Source organism: Hylobates moloch, unplaced genomic scaffold (genome assembly GCF_009828535.3).
Source record: "Hylobates moloch isolate HMO894 unplaced genomic scaffold, HMol_V3 SCAFFOLD_7, whole genome shotgun sequence".
NCBI classification, from domain to species: domain Eukaryota; kingdom Metazoa; phylum Chordata; class Mammalia; order Primates; family Hylobatidae; genus Hylobates; species Hylobates moloch.
Genome location: NW_026652282.1, coordinates 8,024,257 through 8,038,163, shown reverse-complemented (window position 1 = coordinate 8,038,163; position 13,907 = coordinate 8,024,257). Strand labels below are relative to the sequence as shown.

The 13,907-nt window shown below is 39.7% G+C and overlaps 1 protein-coding gene and 1 pseudogene across 1 annotated transcript in view; both read left to right on the top strand.

Annotated features, from left to right (window-relative positions):
• Window positions 1-13,907, top strand: part of ARHGAP6 (Rho GTPase activating protein 6) — a 285,984-nt gene that overhangs the window by 82,449 nt on the left and 189,628 nt on the right. The gene's annotated exons all lie outside the window — the stretch shown is intronic.
• On the top strand, window positions 4,230-5,988 carry LOC116812259 (aspartate aminotransferase, mitochondrial-like; annotated as a pseudogene).

Sequence of the window (13,907 nt, the reverse complement as noted above, 5' to 3'; positions counted from 1 at the left end):
GGTTCTAATGGAAGTGGATCATCCTAGAATTTGAGAAAGAAACATTGTTCAGCTGTGAAACTCCAAATCCCTGTGTGTAACAGCCCTCCAGGGAAGGAGTAGATTTTGTCAGCATAATATGTGAAGTTTAGTCATTATCAACTGCACAAAGCAGAGGTCAGGCGTGGGCGTACATATGGGAGGCACTATTGTGAAATCAACCCACAGCCACTGCCCTGCTTGGGTGATCCAATACAAACAGAGCCAAATGTCATGAATAAATGCTGACATTTTATCACATGATTAGTTTAAATATTATTTTACTACTGTGTTTTTTCTTGTATTATTTATCTTTCACATCTTTATTTTGTTTCCGGTTTCCTTTCTTTAAACTGATAAATGAAAAATAGGGAAGTATGGTTTGAGTCAGTACTTTGACCATGAACACAGGAAGTTAACTGAACCCTCCACCACCAGATAAAAAAAAACCTCCAAACCTGTGAATCTTGGAATCTTAGATTTGTTCTGGGTTGACATGGGTTTTGGAATCAAAATTTTATTAATTTATTTTTTTAATTTACATAGAGTAAAATTGACCTTCTAGAGGGTATGGTTCTATCAGTTTTGACAAACACATAAAGTTATGTAGCCAACATCAAAATTGTGATACAGAAGAATTCTATATATACCACCCCCCACCCCCACCCCCACCACCAAATCTCTTCATTCTGCCCTTTTATAGTCAACCCCTCTTTTCACCCTCAGGCTCTGGCAACCATTGACCTGTTGGAACTGTATTAATCTGACTGTTTTTCTCCACTGTATCCATTCATGCAACAACCATTTATTGATAATCTATGCTGAGCTCCATTTTAGGTGCTAGGGATGAAATGGTGAACAAGATTGACATAGAAGTTTCTATCTAGAAACAAGATAATAAACAGTAGTAAATCAGTAATTCCAAATTGTGGCAAATGCTGTGTAAAGAACAGAAATATTTCTGTGATAACAGATATCTGAAGGTGAAATCTTTTTTTTTTTTTTTTTTTTTGAGACGGAGTCTTACTCTGTCGCCCAGGCTGGAGTGCAGTGGCGCGATCTAGGCTCACTGCAAGCTCCACCTCCCAGGTTCATGCCATTCTCCTGCCTCAGCCTCCCGAGTAGCTGGGACTACAGGCGCCCGCCGCCACGCCCAGCTAATTTTTTGTATTTTTAGTACAGATGGGGTTTCACCGTGTTAGCCAAGATGGTCTCGATCTCCTGACCTCATGATCCACCCGCCTCGGCTTCCAAAACTGCTGGGATTACAGGCGTGAGCCACTGCGCCCGGCCGAAATCTATTTTAGATACCATTAAGAAGGTGACTCTGAGAAGGCAGCATGTAATCTGAGGACTGGAGGAGGAGAAGAAGCCAGCTGTGTAAGGTGTGGGTGGGGACACATGGGGTAATCATTCCAAGCGGAGGGAACAGTATGTACAAAAGAGAGTTGGGAGTCTAGTGCATGAAGGGAGCAATGGCATGAGGTGCTGTAGGTAGATAGGCAGAGCCTCACTAAGGTGTATGTACTTCATTGCATTGTAGTGAGAAGCCATTGAATTAGGATGGGGCTCTAATGGGGATGGTTTGATTGATGTTTTGAGCTCTGTGTAGAAAATCTGTGGTAGACGAGCAAGAATGGATACAGGGGACCAGTTGATTTGCAGCCACCATCCAGTTGACTGTTAATGGAAGATTGGGCTTGGCAGCAGCTGCGGAAATGAAGAAGGGATGGATTTGAAGTATATTTTAGAAGTATAAGCAACAGGACTAAGTGTTTAATTAGATATGGGTAAGGGGCTGGTGAAGGAAAAGGGGGAATCAAATGTGATTCTCAAGATCTTGCTTGAGCAACTGGGTGGGCGATGCTATTTACTAACATGAGTAAAATATTGAGAGAGAAACAAGTTTGTATTGGAAAATTTAAAAGCTGGGGTTTTGGACAGGCTGAAATAGAGAAACCCATTAGATATCCATTTGGAGATGTGACGCCCCTAGATGGGGATATGCATGTAGAATTCAGAGGAGAGCTCGGAGCTGAGGAGAGAGAAATTTATGTCATCATTTAACTTTTAATTATTCATTATATCATAAATATACAATTTAAATATATTGTTATTATATTTTGATATATTAACATTAATATAAAATCTGTATTATTAACAATTTATTCACTGATATTTATTGAGGGCCCACCATGAGGGAGACTTAGTGAGGAAATGGAGGTATGATGGTGAGTGCAAGCCTATATGATCCGAGACAGGCTGGCAGTAGTCACACAGATATGTGTAAAATTTAAGGGACCTCAGTACCACAAAGGAGAGGATTCTATGAAAGGGCACGAGAGGGAGATTCGACTAAATCTGGGTGGAGGTGAGGGTCAGGAAAGGCTTCCCTGCGCATTAAAGAATGAGGAAGTGGATTAAGATTAAGGAAAGAACATGGATAAAAGTCGGTGTGGTAGAAGACCAGAGATTTTGGTTCTCAGATGCACTGTGATTCCAATTTAGATGTCCAGAAGGGCATCCCGGGAGCATCTCAAGCACTTCAGGCAATTCACATTCCTTCAGCAAATATTTGTTGAGCACCTGGAGTGTGCCTGAGATTCTTTCAGGTGTTGGGAAATTCAGCAATTTATGTGCAAAAGTTCTTTCCCTCATGAAGCTTGTTTCTTTCCGGTGGGGCTGACTCAGGAGGTTCACAAATTCCAGGTACATCTTCAGAAGGATTGACTAAGAGATCTTGGCCTGCAACAGAGCCATGAGGAGTGCCAGCATTTAGAGCTCTAAGGGAGCAGAAGCAGCAGCAAAGAACCTAGAGCAAGTGGCTAGTGAAGGAAAAAGAGAAAAGGGGTGCATATAGCAAAAGCTGGGGGAGGAAATTGATTCCAGATGGCAAAGCTAATGAATGGCCAGCTAGGTTTAGTGGTGCTGAGGGATCAGGTAGAATAAAAACAGAACAGTCCTCCTTCAGCTTTATAACATGGCAGCATTGGGAATTTTTACCAAACCAGTTTTATCTGAATAGCGGAAGTAGAAAACAGATTGAGTTGCTTTAAGGAGTGTCTGGGAAGTGAAAACTGACAAAGTGAGAAGATATCGGCAATTGAGAAGTGAAAAATTGCTGATGACTTTGGAGAAGTTTGCCTTCAGTTCGGGACTTCATTATTGTCCTGCAGGAAAGAGTCTTCTGTTAGTGGGGAGATTAACTTATTTTTGCCCAACTTGTCTATCTAAAAGGAAGAAAGTAGTAATACATTAAAAGATTGAGATTGCTGAGGATGAAATGGGGTAGTATATGCATGCAGTGGATGCTCACTAAAAATAAGGGCTTGCATTTATAGTGTTTTAAGTTTGCCAGTCTCACTCTACCTGACATAAAATTTTCAGTAATTATCTTATTAAATGCCAAGTAAGATTCGAATTATTATTAACTGATACTCAAGGGAGGAAATAGGGTAAGTTAAGCAAATTGCCCTAATAACGCTGCTCATAAGCCATGGCCCTCGGAGAATTTGAATCCATATTTGCTGTGGTTTGGACATGGTTTGTGTGTCCCCATCAAATCTCATGTTGACATTTGACGATTAGCATGGTGATATCGGAGGTGGGGCCTAGTGGGAGATGTCTGGGTTACAGGGCGTCTTGATTTTGTGAGCCAGAGCAAAGGCATTCTTGTTCCTGTCTCTATTTGAATAGTATCTTTGGTGAGAGAGTGCCAGCATCATCTATTTATTACCCTTCATGCTCAGTGACTATGTGAAAAGAAAGGAAAAGACCTTTAAAGCTGGGGTGATTGTCTAGACAGTCCTAAAATAGCTGTTCCAGGTGCAAAGGAAGCCATAAAATGCAGACAAATCATGAGGCTCCTTTGGCAAAAATACAGTGTGTTTGAACTCTCATAGGCTCCCTGTAAATTATGAAGTAGAAAATGCCCAGGAGACTAGATTCCAATAATTATGATCATTAGTTATTTTAAATTGCCACCACTTACTTCACACAGAGGCATTCTCTGTGTGCTAAATTATATTTAAAATATTTTTAAAATAATTATTTGAATAATTCAGAGCTGAAATAGTCCAGGCTGAACTATTTAGCGGCTGAAACACCTGTGCAAGCTTTAATTCAAAATATACAGAGAAGTGACTTCATTTTTCACTCCACTGTGGAGGTCTTCTAATACAAAACAAGAACAAGACCTTTGGCAGGAGCCCATGCCCCCTGGTTCTGCGCCCTCTTGCCCTCTACTTTGTCCTGTGCCTACCCACTGCACTCTCAAGGTCCACCATGGCCCGGCCCTGCTCCACTCCAGCCATGTCCTCTAGGGGATCGCTGCCACCTTTTACCTAGGCCTCCCCACCATGGCCTCTGCCAGAGCCAACTCCTTGTGGGCCCATGTGGAAATGAGACCTCCACATCCCATCCTGGGAACCACCAAAGCCTTTAAGAGGGATATCAATAGCAAAAAGATGAATCTGGGAGTTGGTGCCTACCGGGACGATAAGAGACCCAGTTAGTTTACCATAAAAAATTTAGACAATAGCAAAGATTTGGAACCAACCCAGATGTCCATAAATAATAAACTGGATAAAGAAAATGTGGCACATATACACCATGGGATACTATGCAGCCATAAAAAAGGGTGAGTTCATGTCCTTTGCAGGGACATGGATGAAGCTGGAAACCATCATTCTCAGCAAATTATCACAAGAACAGAAAACCAAACAGCGCATGTTCTCACTCATAAGTGGGAGTTTAACAATGAGAACACGTGGGCATAGGGAGGGGAACATTACACACTAGGGCCTGTCAGGGGGTGGGGACCTAGGGAAGAGAAAACATTAGGAGGAATACCTAATGTAGGTGACGAGTTGATGGGTACAGCAAACCACTATGGCATATGTATATCTATGTAACAACACTGCACATTTTGCACATGTACCCCAGAACTTAAAATATAATAAAAAAAATTTAGACAAGGAATACCTGCCCATTTGGGGACAAGCTGCATTTTCCAAGGCATCTGCAGAACTAGCCTTGGGTGAGAAGAGCAAAGTGTTGAAAAGTGGCCAGTCTGTCACTGTGTGGATCATTTCTGGAACTGGGGCCTTAAGGGTTGGAGCCAGTTTTGTGCAAAGATTTTTAAAGTTTTTGAAGACAGAGATGTCTTTCTGCCCAAACCACCCTGGGGAAATCACACACCTATCTTCAGGGGAGCTGGCATGCAACTACAAGATTATCAATACTATAACCCCAAGACTTGCAGTTTTGACTTCACGGGTGCTATGGAGGACATTTCAAAAATACCAGAGCAAAGTGCTCTTCTCCTGCATGCCTGGGACCCTCATGCAAAGCAGTGGAAGGAAATAATAATAGTGGCAAAGAAAAAGAAACTCTGCGTTCTTTGATATGGTCTACCAAGGCTTTGCCAGTGGTGATGGTAACTAGGATGCCTGGGCTGTGTGCAACTTCATTGAATGGAGCATTAATGTTTGTCTCTGTCAATCATATGCCAAGAACATGGGCTTTATATGGTCACTGTATGGGAGCCTTCGCTGTGATCTGCAAAGACAGTGAATGACACCAAAAGAGTGGAGTCAGTTGAAGATCCTGATCCATCCCATGTATTCCAACCCTTCTCTCAATGGGGCCTGTATTGCCTCTACCATTCTGAACAGCCTGGGTTTGTAAAAACAACGGTTGCAAGAAGTGAAAATCATGGCCAACTGCATTATTAGCATGCAGACTCAGCTGATCTCCAACTGCAGTAAGGAGAGTTCCTCACACATCTGACAACACATGACTGACTAAATTGGCATGCTTTGTTTCACAAGGCTAAAGCCTGAACAGGTGGAGAAGCTAACCAAGGAGTTTTCCATCTATATGACAAAGGATGGCTGCATCCCTGTGGCAGGGATCGCCTCCAGCAACACGGGTAATCTTGCCTATGCCATTCACCAGGTCATCAAGTAATGTCCCTGGTGTGAGGGAATAGATACAAATTTTCTGTCTTCAGCTACTGCTACCATGAGCTTCACATGGAGGATAAGGGAGGGTAGATGGTGGTGAGTAGATCTTTTTTTTTTCAACCACAGTGCATAATACTGAGTGATTGAATGCATTTCTTAGAAAAGAACATGTAGCGACATTGGGCAGAGGCATTGTGGCTGGTATCTAGAACTTTGTGACTCTAAACCAAACTCTCCTGCATCTTTTTATCTCCAACTTTTCCGAAAGGGTTTACATGTGTGAGAAACTCATAGCACCAAAAAACCTGTCAATTATGCCACTGCAATATTTCAGAAGCTTTAACTGAAGCATCTTATGGTGTCAGGGGTTCTTCATGAGAAATAGCACACATTAGAGGCTTTGAGAGAAGACCTAGTTCTGTCATTAACAGTCAGCCTCAAGTTTGTCCTCCCATGATGGAGCAACCTTATCAACAGACCATATCACAGAAATTGTGTTTTATGAAAACCAATGAGTCTGCTGCCACTGCAGCAAGGAAAATAAAAGGTGCTTTTTTCCTGTCTTATTTAAGAAAAAGAAAAGCCTATCTCTTCTCCTTTTTCATGCTGTTCTTTTCCTTATGCACAAAGATTTTTAACTATCCTAGATTTTCATCCCATTCTACTACTGGATTGACCATCTACCCTGTATTAGTCCATTTTCGTGCTGCTAATAAAGGCATACTGGAGACTGGGTAATTTATAAAGGAAAGGTTTAATTGACTCATGGTTCAGCATGGTTGGGGAGGCCTCAGGAAACTTACAATCATGGTGGAAGGGGAAGTAAACAAGTCCTTCTTCACATGGCAGCAGCAAGAAGACTTGCTGAGCAAAAGGGCCAAAAGCCCCTTATAAAACCATCAGATCTCATGAGAACTCACTATCATGAGAACAGCATGAGGGTAACCATCCCAGTGACTCAGTTACCTCCCACCAGGTCCCTCCCATGACGTGTGGGGATTATGGGAACTACAATTCAAGCTGAGATTTGGGTGGGAACACAGTCAAAGTATATCAAGCCCCATCCTACTTGGATTTATTTAAGAATAAAGAACATAATTTTCTAATGACGCCATAGCCTTACTTTTCTCAATGGAGAAGGTAACTGCAATTTATCTGAGCATCCTCTTCAGTGATTGTGTAATTGTCTCCTGCTGGATGTTGCCTCTGCCCAGTTGGATATCCTCCTTTCATTGAATATGGAAAGCAGATTAGTGGTTGCTAGATTTAAGAAGATGATGAGTTGAGAGGGAGGTGCAAGTAGCTGTAAAGGGGTAGCATGAGGAATCCTTGTGGCAATGAAACTGTTCTGTGCCCTGACTATTGTGGTTGTCACACAAAGGTACATATGTGATAAAATTGCATATAACTAAATACACACACACACATTCACACACAAATGATAACATGTAAAACTTGTGAATTCTAAATAAGATAGTTGAATCAATGTCAGTTTCCTGGCTGTGACATTATACTATAGTCATGAAAGATGTTACAACTGGGGGAAACTGGGAGAAGAGTATAGGAGATGGAACTATATTATTTCTTACAAATGAACGTGAATCTACAATTATCTCAAAATAAAAAAGTTTAGTCTAAAATGAATTTATCAACATGAACTTGAGTCAAACCATCTTGGAAGACAGGCACTTTGATGTATTCACTTCACAAAGCATAGGGATGAAGATCTCTGGTATTACCAGCAAGCCAAACCACATGACCTTCTGCTGTCTGTACCCTGTGGCCCTGCACTGTGGATAAGGGAATGTATGTGTCCTCTAGAACATTTCTGTTTTGATTGCTTTGTGTTTGTTTGCATCAAGGAAAAATTTGCAAATGAGTGAGAATATATGTGTACATCTCTAAGATTCATCAGCACCCAAAATACCAGAGCAAGCCAGACATCATAGGGAAGCCCTGAGCAGAATGTACAAAAAAGGATTGAATAATTTTGTTATTCAGAGAAAGCATATTTCTAGGGGATGGATCTAAGAGTAGCTTGTTCATGAAAATGGTGGGAAAAATATAGCAGCAAGAGGGTCACTAGGTGGAAGTAATATGTCTAGTTTTTGTGAGAGCCACACTTGAGCTAAACCTTTAAAATCCAATCATAGAAAGAAAATGAATAGATTAGTGTGAGGAGGTAAACATATCATTTGAAAATAGCCTTGGACTTGGGTACTTTGCTCTCATCGATTTAGCAATATGCCCCATTTTGTTAGTTGTTTATACATAGCTTCACAGTTTTAAAGTAAGCATAGCCAGTTATGTCTATGATTTCTCTGTATTCAGTTATATTTGCCCAGGAAAGTCTAATCAACAGTTATCAGTTATCTTACCCATGGCAACATTGTGAGATGTTATGACATGCCAAGAATAGGCCACAAGAGCCTCTTGGTGATGGTCTCAGACCTCCAAAACCAATAAAGAAGAATAACACACAGTAAATCAGTAACAGATCTATAGCATTTGAATTCACATGGAGAATTTGTTTAGTGGGCCTGACTAAATGCCTTCACTTTGCAGTTCACAGAGCCTTGTGTTTATTCTGCCTGTCTTAAGCATGGTTTTACTCACTTCGTGGGAGCAGTTGGCTCATGTCTTTTACCTATTTCATTTACTAACTCTAAGGGAGTCAAGAAGAAACTTCCCCTTTGCGCTCTAAAGGGTCACTGAAAATACACTGGCATGAGGCAGATTGATTAATAGAAGAAAAGGCATACACATTTATTTAACTTGTATACACAGAAACCTTCGGAATGAATACCTAACATACGGGGGAAAATGGACAGTTGTCCATTTTTATGCTTAGGTTCAACGTGTGGACAGCCATGTAGAAATGTGATTGGACAGAAAGGGTCTGATTTAAATGCTAATGGAATGAGTAGGGGAAACCCAGTAAGGCCTGTCCATCTAGATTCTTCTTGGCCTCTCTGAGAAGCATTTCTTCCTTCTTGATGTGAGAGAGGACCCTGTCTGGAACAGGAGTCTTAGGATCTACAGTCAAACAAGTTAGGTCAGATCATTTCTTCATGGCCAGTTTTTACGTAGAATATTTTTAGGTTTTATGACTGACTTTCAGGAAAGGGGTTCTGATTTGTATGGTCTATTTTGGGGAAAAGGGATTTGAGTTTCTATGGCTATCCTTAGGGCAAAATGGGACTGAGAGACAGAAGGACAGGAGAAGGTCAGGAGAAACTTTTGCTTCTGAAGCTGCTCAGCAGCAGTCTTCATTTTGAGATACTGTTTTCTGAGCCCCAACAAAATTCTTCTAACATGCTGAACATGTGCCAGGCACTATTCTAACATCCATGAGAATAGAGAGGAAAGGAAGAGAGGGATCCTGCAGCTTTCCAGTTGGGTTCTGAGATGATGACACCATTGACTGGGTGACTCCAATTGATTTGCTAAATCTATTCTCTTCATTTTGACTCTGCCACCTTCTTACCGTGGGTCTATGAGCAAGTTTCTCCACCCTTCTATTAAATATCTGTGAAATGGGAGCAATGGTGGTGTTGTGATGATTAGATGAGTAAACACATCTAGAGCATAGAGTTCTGTGCCTGGCACAAAGGAAGCCCTCAGTTAATATTTGCGGGATGTGTAAAAGATTGTGTTTATCTGGTTTTCAAGACCATCCTCCTCAGAGACGCCAAGGTTAGTTGCTATGCTTTCTGGAGTTCTAAGACCCACGTGCATCTCGTTAACCCTTGAGAAATCTAGTGGGCTCTCAGAATTTTTAAAATTATATATTAATTATAATTGTATTTATTTGGTGAAAAGTGATGTTATGAATTTTGAATACAATGTGTAATAATTAAATTGAGCTGATTAACATATGCATCCCAAATATTTAATCTTTTTGTGATTAGAACATTTGAAATTTACTCTCTGTAATTATGAAATGTATGGTACTCAGTTATTAGCTATATTCAACATGCTGTGCAGCAGATCTCCAAAAAAAATTAAATGTCTTCCTCCTTTCTGAGGCTTTGCACCCTTTGACCCCATTGCTGACATCCCCCAGCCTCACTAGCTTGGTGGAGCACCTTGAGATGTGCTTATAACAGTAGCTGGGATGTAGTCAGTGCTAAAAAATTGTTAGCTTTTGCTGTTGTGCATGTGGTTGTTGTTGTTATTGTAAAATGGTGGCTGGAATCCACTTGTGAATATGCAGTCATGTTACAAATAAGGATGTTTCTGTCAATAATGGACCACATAGACAACAAGGGTCTCATAAGATTATAATACCATATTGTTACTCTACCTTTCTATGTTTAGATATGTTTAGATACACAAATACTATTGTGTTACACTTACCTACAGTATTCAGTATAGTAACATGCTGTACAGGTCTGTATTACAGGAGCAATAGGCTGTACCATCTAGCCTAGGTGTGTAGTAGGTTTGTGTAAGTACATGCTATGATGTTCACTTCGTGGTCCACTAGGTCACTGGTAAGCCTTTCTGTACCTTTTTGTATATAACTCTTTGTATATCTGCCACACTGTATGATAATGCTTAGGTGTTTGTATAAATACACTCTATGATGTTCACAGTGACAGTTTTCTCAGGATATATCCTCATCATTAAGTGACACGTGATTGTACTTTAACAGAGATACAATTCTTGAACAACTTGTTAGAAGGAGATGGGAGAAATAACAGAAATAAAGGTAGTGTCTTGAATTTTTCAATTCTTAAACTAATCAATTCATTAAAACAGCTGTCATTAATTACTTAAAGTCAGGCAGGTGAGGGAAAGAATGGCTTGACATTTTCTAATTTATCACTCTTTTGCGTTGCCCCTGGCTAAACAAACTGTGGCTGCTGCTACAGCTAAGTATGTCAAACTGTTGAATACCCAAGCCAGGCTTTTGAAATATTGAAAAATGACTACTCTTGTGTTGATCCATAACATCTTTACCATCTTACAGAGAGCTGATGAATCATCTCTCTAGCACCAGGTTCAGGAACTTCCCATAATGATCTCATAACTCTGGTGCCAACATTGCCCGGGCTCGGTAGCCTTCATGAAATTTATTATTAAAGTTTAAGATTTGTTCTTGTGTAGGTGTAATGGGATTAGTTGAATCGCAAAGGTGATAGGGCTGCTATTTAGAGAAAAAGCTCCTTTCTAACACTTGCCTTTTCTAATGAGTCACCATAATACCTCTGTAATTATTACATTGATGGTCTTTTGCAGAATTAGATTTTTTTGTAACTCCGGGAGATTTTGATTAGAACATTCAGTTATTTTGTCTGAAGAGTGATCTAGCTACATGAGTTAATAGTCTTTGGATTGAATGTGTTGAAAATTAAGTTGAAATTAGAATTTTTGTACACCAAGGCTTCAGGTGCCCTTTAGCAACTTTGGGACACGAAGATATCTCTACACTCAGAAATAAGTGTTACTGAAAAGTTTTTGGTGGTGAAAAAAATAAAATACCTCAAACAAGCTGCAGAAACAAAGATTTTCCCAGAAATTCTCGACAACTATGAGGATAGACTAGAAGTTCTGCAAGGGCAGACACTTGTACATCATTAATCCTTGACAGAATTAGTAGGAATCCTTTGGATTTTAGCCAGTGTGGCAGTGTACCCTGAGACGTGACAGAAGAGAGTGGTAGTGGTCAGGCACTGAATTCAGTTAACTTTACTGGTTTCTAAGAACTCATCATGCATTCACATAGAATATTTGTCAACTTCACAAAAATCCTAGTAGAGTGAGATTTTTATCCCGATTTTTAAAGTGAGCCATGTAGGTAACTTGCTCCCAAATTGCTCAATAAATGCTGCATCTGGATTAGAATCTATCGGAGGCTGGCTTCCCCATCTGGACTTCAGTATGACTTCATTAATGCTCCCCACCCTCTCCAGCCCTATGCTGGTCCACTAGTCACTGGTATACCTTCCTATACCATAACTGTATCTCCCACATAGAATAATAATGCCCAGATGTTTGGAGATGAATATGCAAAGTTCAGAAATGACTGTCGACAACATTTTACTTTCCTTCACGATGAAATGAGAAAAATTAACACCAATCTAATACCAAAACAAAATAATTTACCAAAAAGGTGATTTTCTTGTAATGTGAAGGATTCAATATGAACTATCACTGAATATTGTTTGAAAGAGTTCCATATTAATGCATGTCAGAGAAGCAGGCCAGATGCTAAGTCAGCAATGTCTTTGTTGATGCTTTTGGCCTGTAAAGTACCTGTAAAGTACCTTTAAAACCCTGTAAAGTATCTTGTAATGGTGTAGAATAATCAAAGACTTGGGATAACTTCTGTGGTCACCAAGCCTGTTGTAAATGAATAACCAGGACTTTTGTTTTGATAAATCTAATCTACATTCCTCTGTAGCACACGATTATACTCAAAAGCAGGTTATGTTTGTCCCCAAGTTCCTAGGTACCATTGTGAAATCAGGCTCAGACCTGACTTTTTCATATCTTTTTACCTGAGCCCCTGCATCCCTGGCACCAACAGAGGACATGGTAATAGTCACTAAATGAACCCACAATATCTGTGTTTAGGAGGAGTGACATTTTTTGGCTTATTGCTAGTATTCAAATGCCTCTTTACTCACCTATCTTTGACAACATCCCTCTGGATTATGGTACTCACTTAGTAGGCCCTTCCCATAGGTGTTCAACATTCCAAAATTATTTGATACTTTGCAAAACATTCAGCAACATCAAATATTTGACAATCTTTAAAGGGCTGAATTTAGTTTGGCCTTAGAACAAAACAATCTGATTAAAGTAATGCATACTAAAAAGTGAATGACTAATGTGTTTTGTTTTGTATTATTCGAAATTTTAGAGAAACATTTTTTTTCCCTTACAAGTCTTTAAAATGAAATGTGTGAGCAAGATTTTCTTTTCTTTCTTAGCAGGAATGAATGTCAGATGTCCTTTTCTTACCTCAACTTCTCTATACTACCCCATTCAGAAACTTGACACCTTTCTCCTGAAGTGTTGATGACATGTAATCTAAAGAATATCTTGGACATTTAGGAAAATTAAACACATAGGAAACTTTTTTTCCTTCCTAGCATGAAGTTTTCTATTTTTCTTTCCTTTGGGTGGGGCAAAACATTAGTAACTTATACAGTGCTACTCCCTAATGTAAAATTATAAAGTAATTTGTATTTAGGGATGTAGGTTTTTTTTTTTTAGATTTAATGTGTACTTATCATGAAATCAGTGGATGATTGGGTCAAGTCTATGACATTATTTAACTATGCGGTCTGCCATGGCATTATTTAATGAAATAATTTTTAAAAATGCTTTTATTTTACTGTAAGCCATTGAAGAAAAATTTTACTCAAAGTTTAACAAGTGTTTAGTTCATGATGAGGCATCTGCAGCTGTAAGCAATCATATTACTGTGCCATCATTTAGTTTTATGGAAAATGAAAACATTTACTTAAGGCTGTTAAAAGTTTGATTTTTAATAGTGCCTCCTAAGCAACACAGGCTACCACTTATTTTTGACATCGAGGGATAAAGAGTTACTCAGATTCACTCAAGCTTTAGCTGTATTGATTCTACGATGGGTTTTTCTTAGCATGTCAAGTGATTCCTGTTTTATAGTGAGGGCATTACTTTGAGTCAATATCAAAGTACATGATCCCCTCAACCTTCAATTGTGTTTCCTGCTTTGTGAGGTGCCAGCAATAGCAAGAAGGGGTAATTTAAATTCCACTTTCCATAGGAAAAAAAAAAAATCTCGGCTGGGCACAGTGGCTCACACCTGTAATCCCAGCACTTTGGGAGACTAAGGCAGGTGGATCACCTGAGATCGGGAGTTCAAGACCAGTCTGACCAACATGGAGAAATCTTTTCTCTACTAAAACTACAAAATTAGCTGGG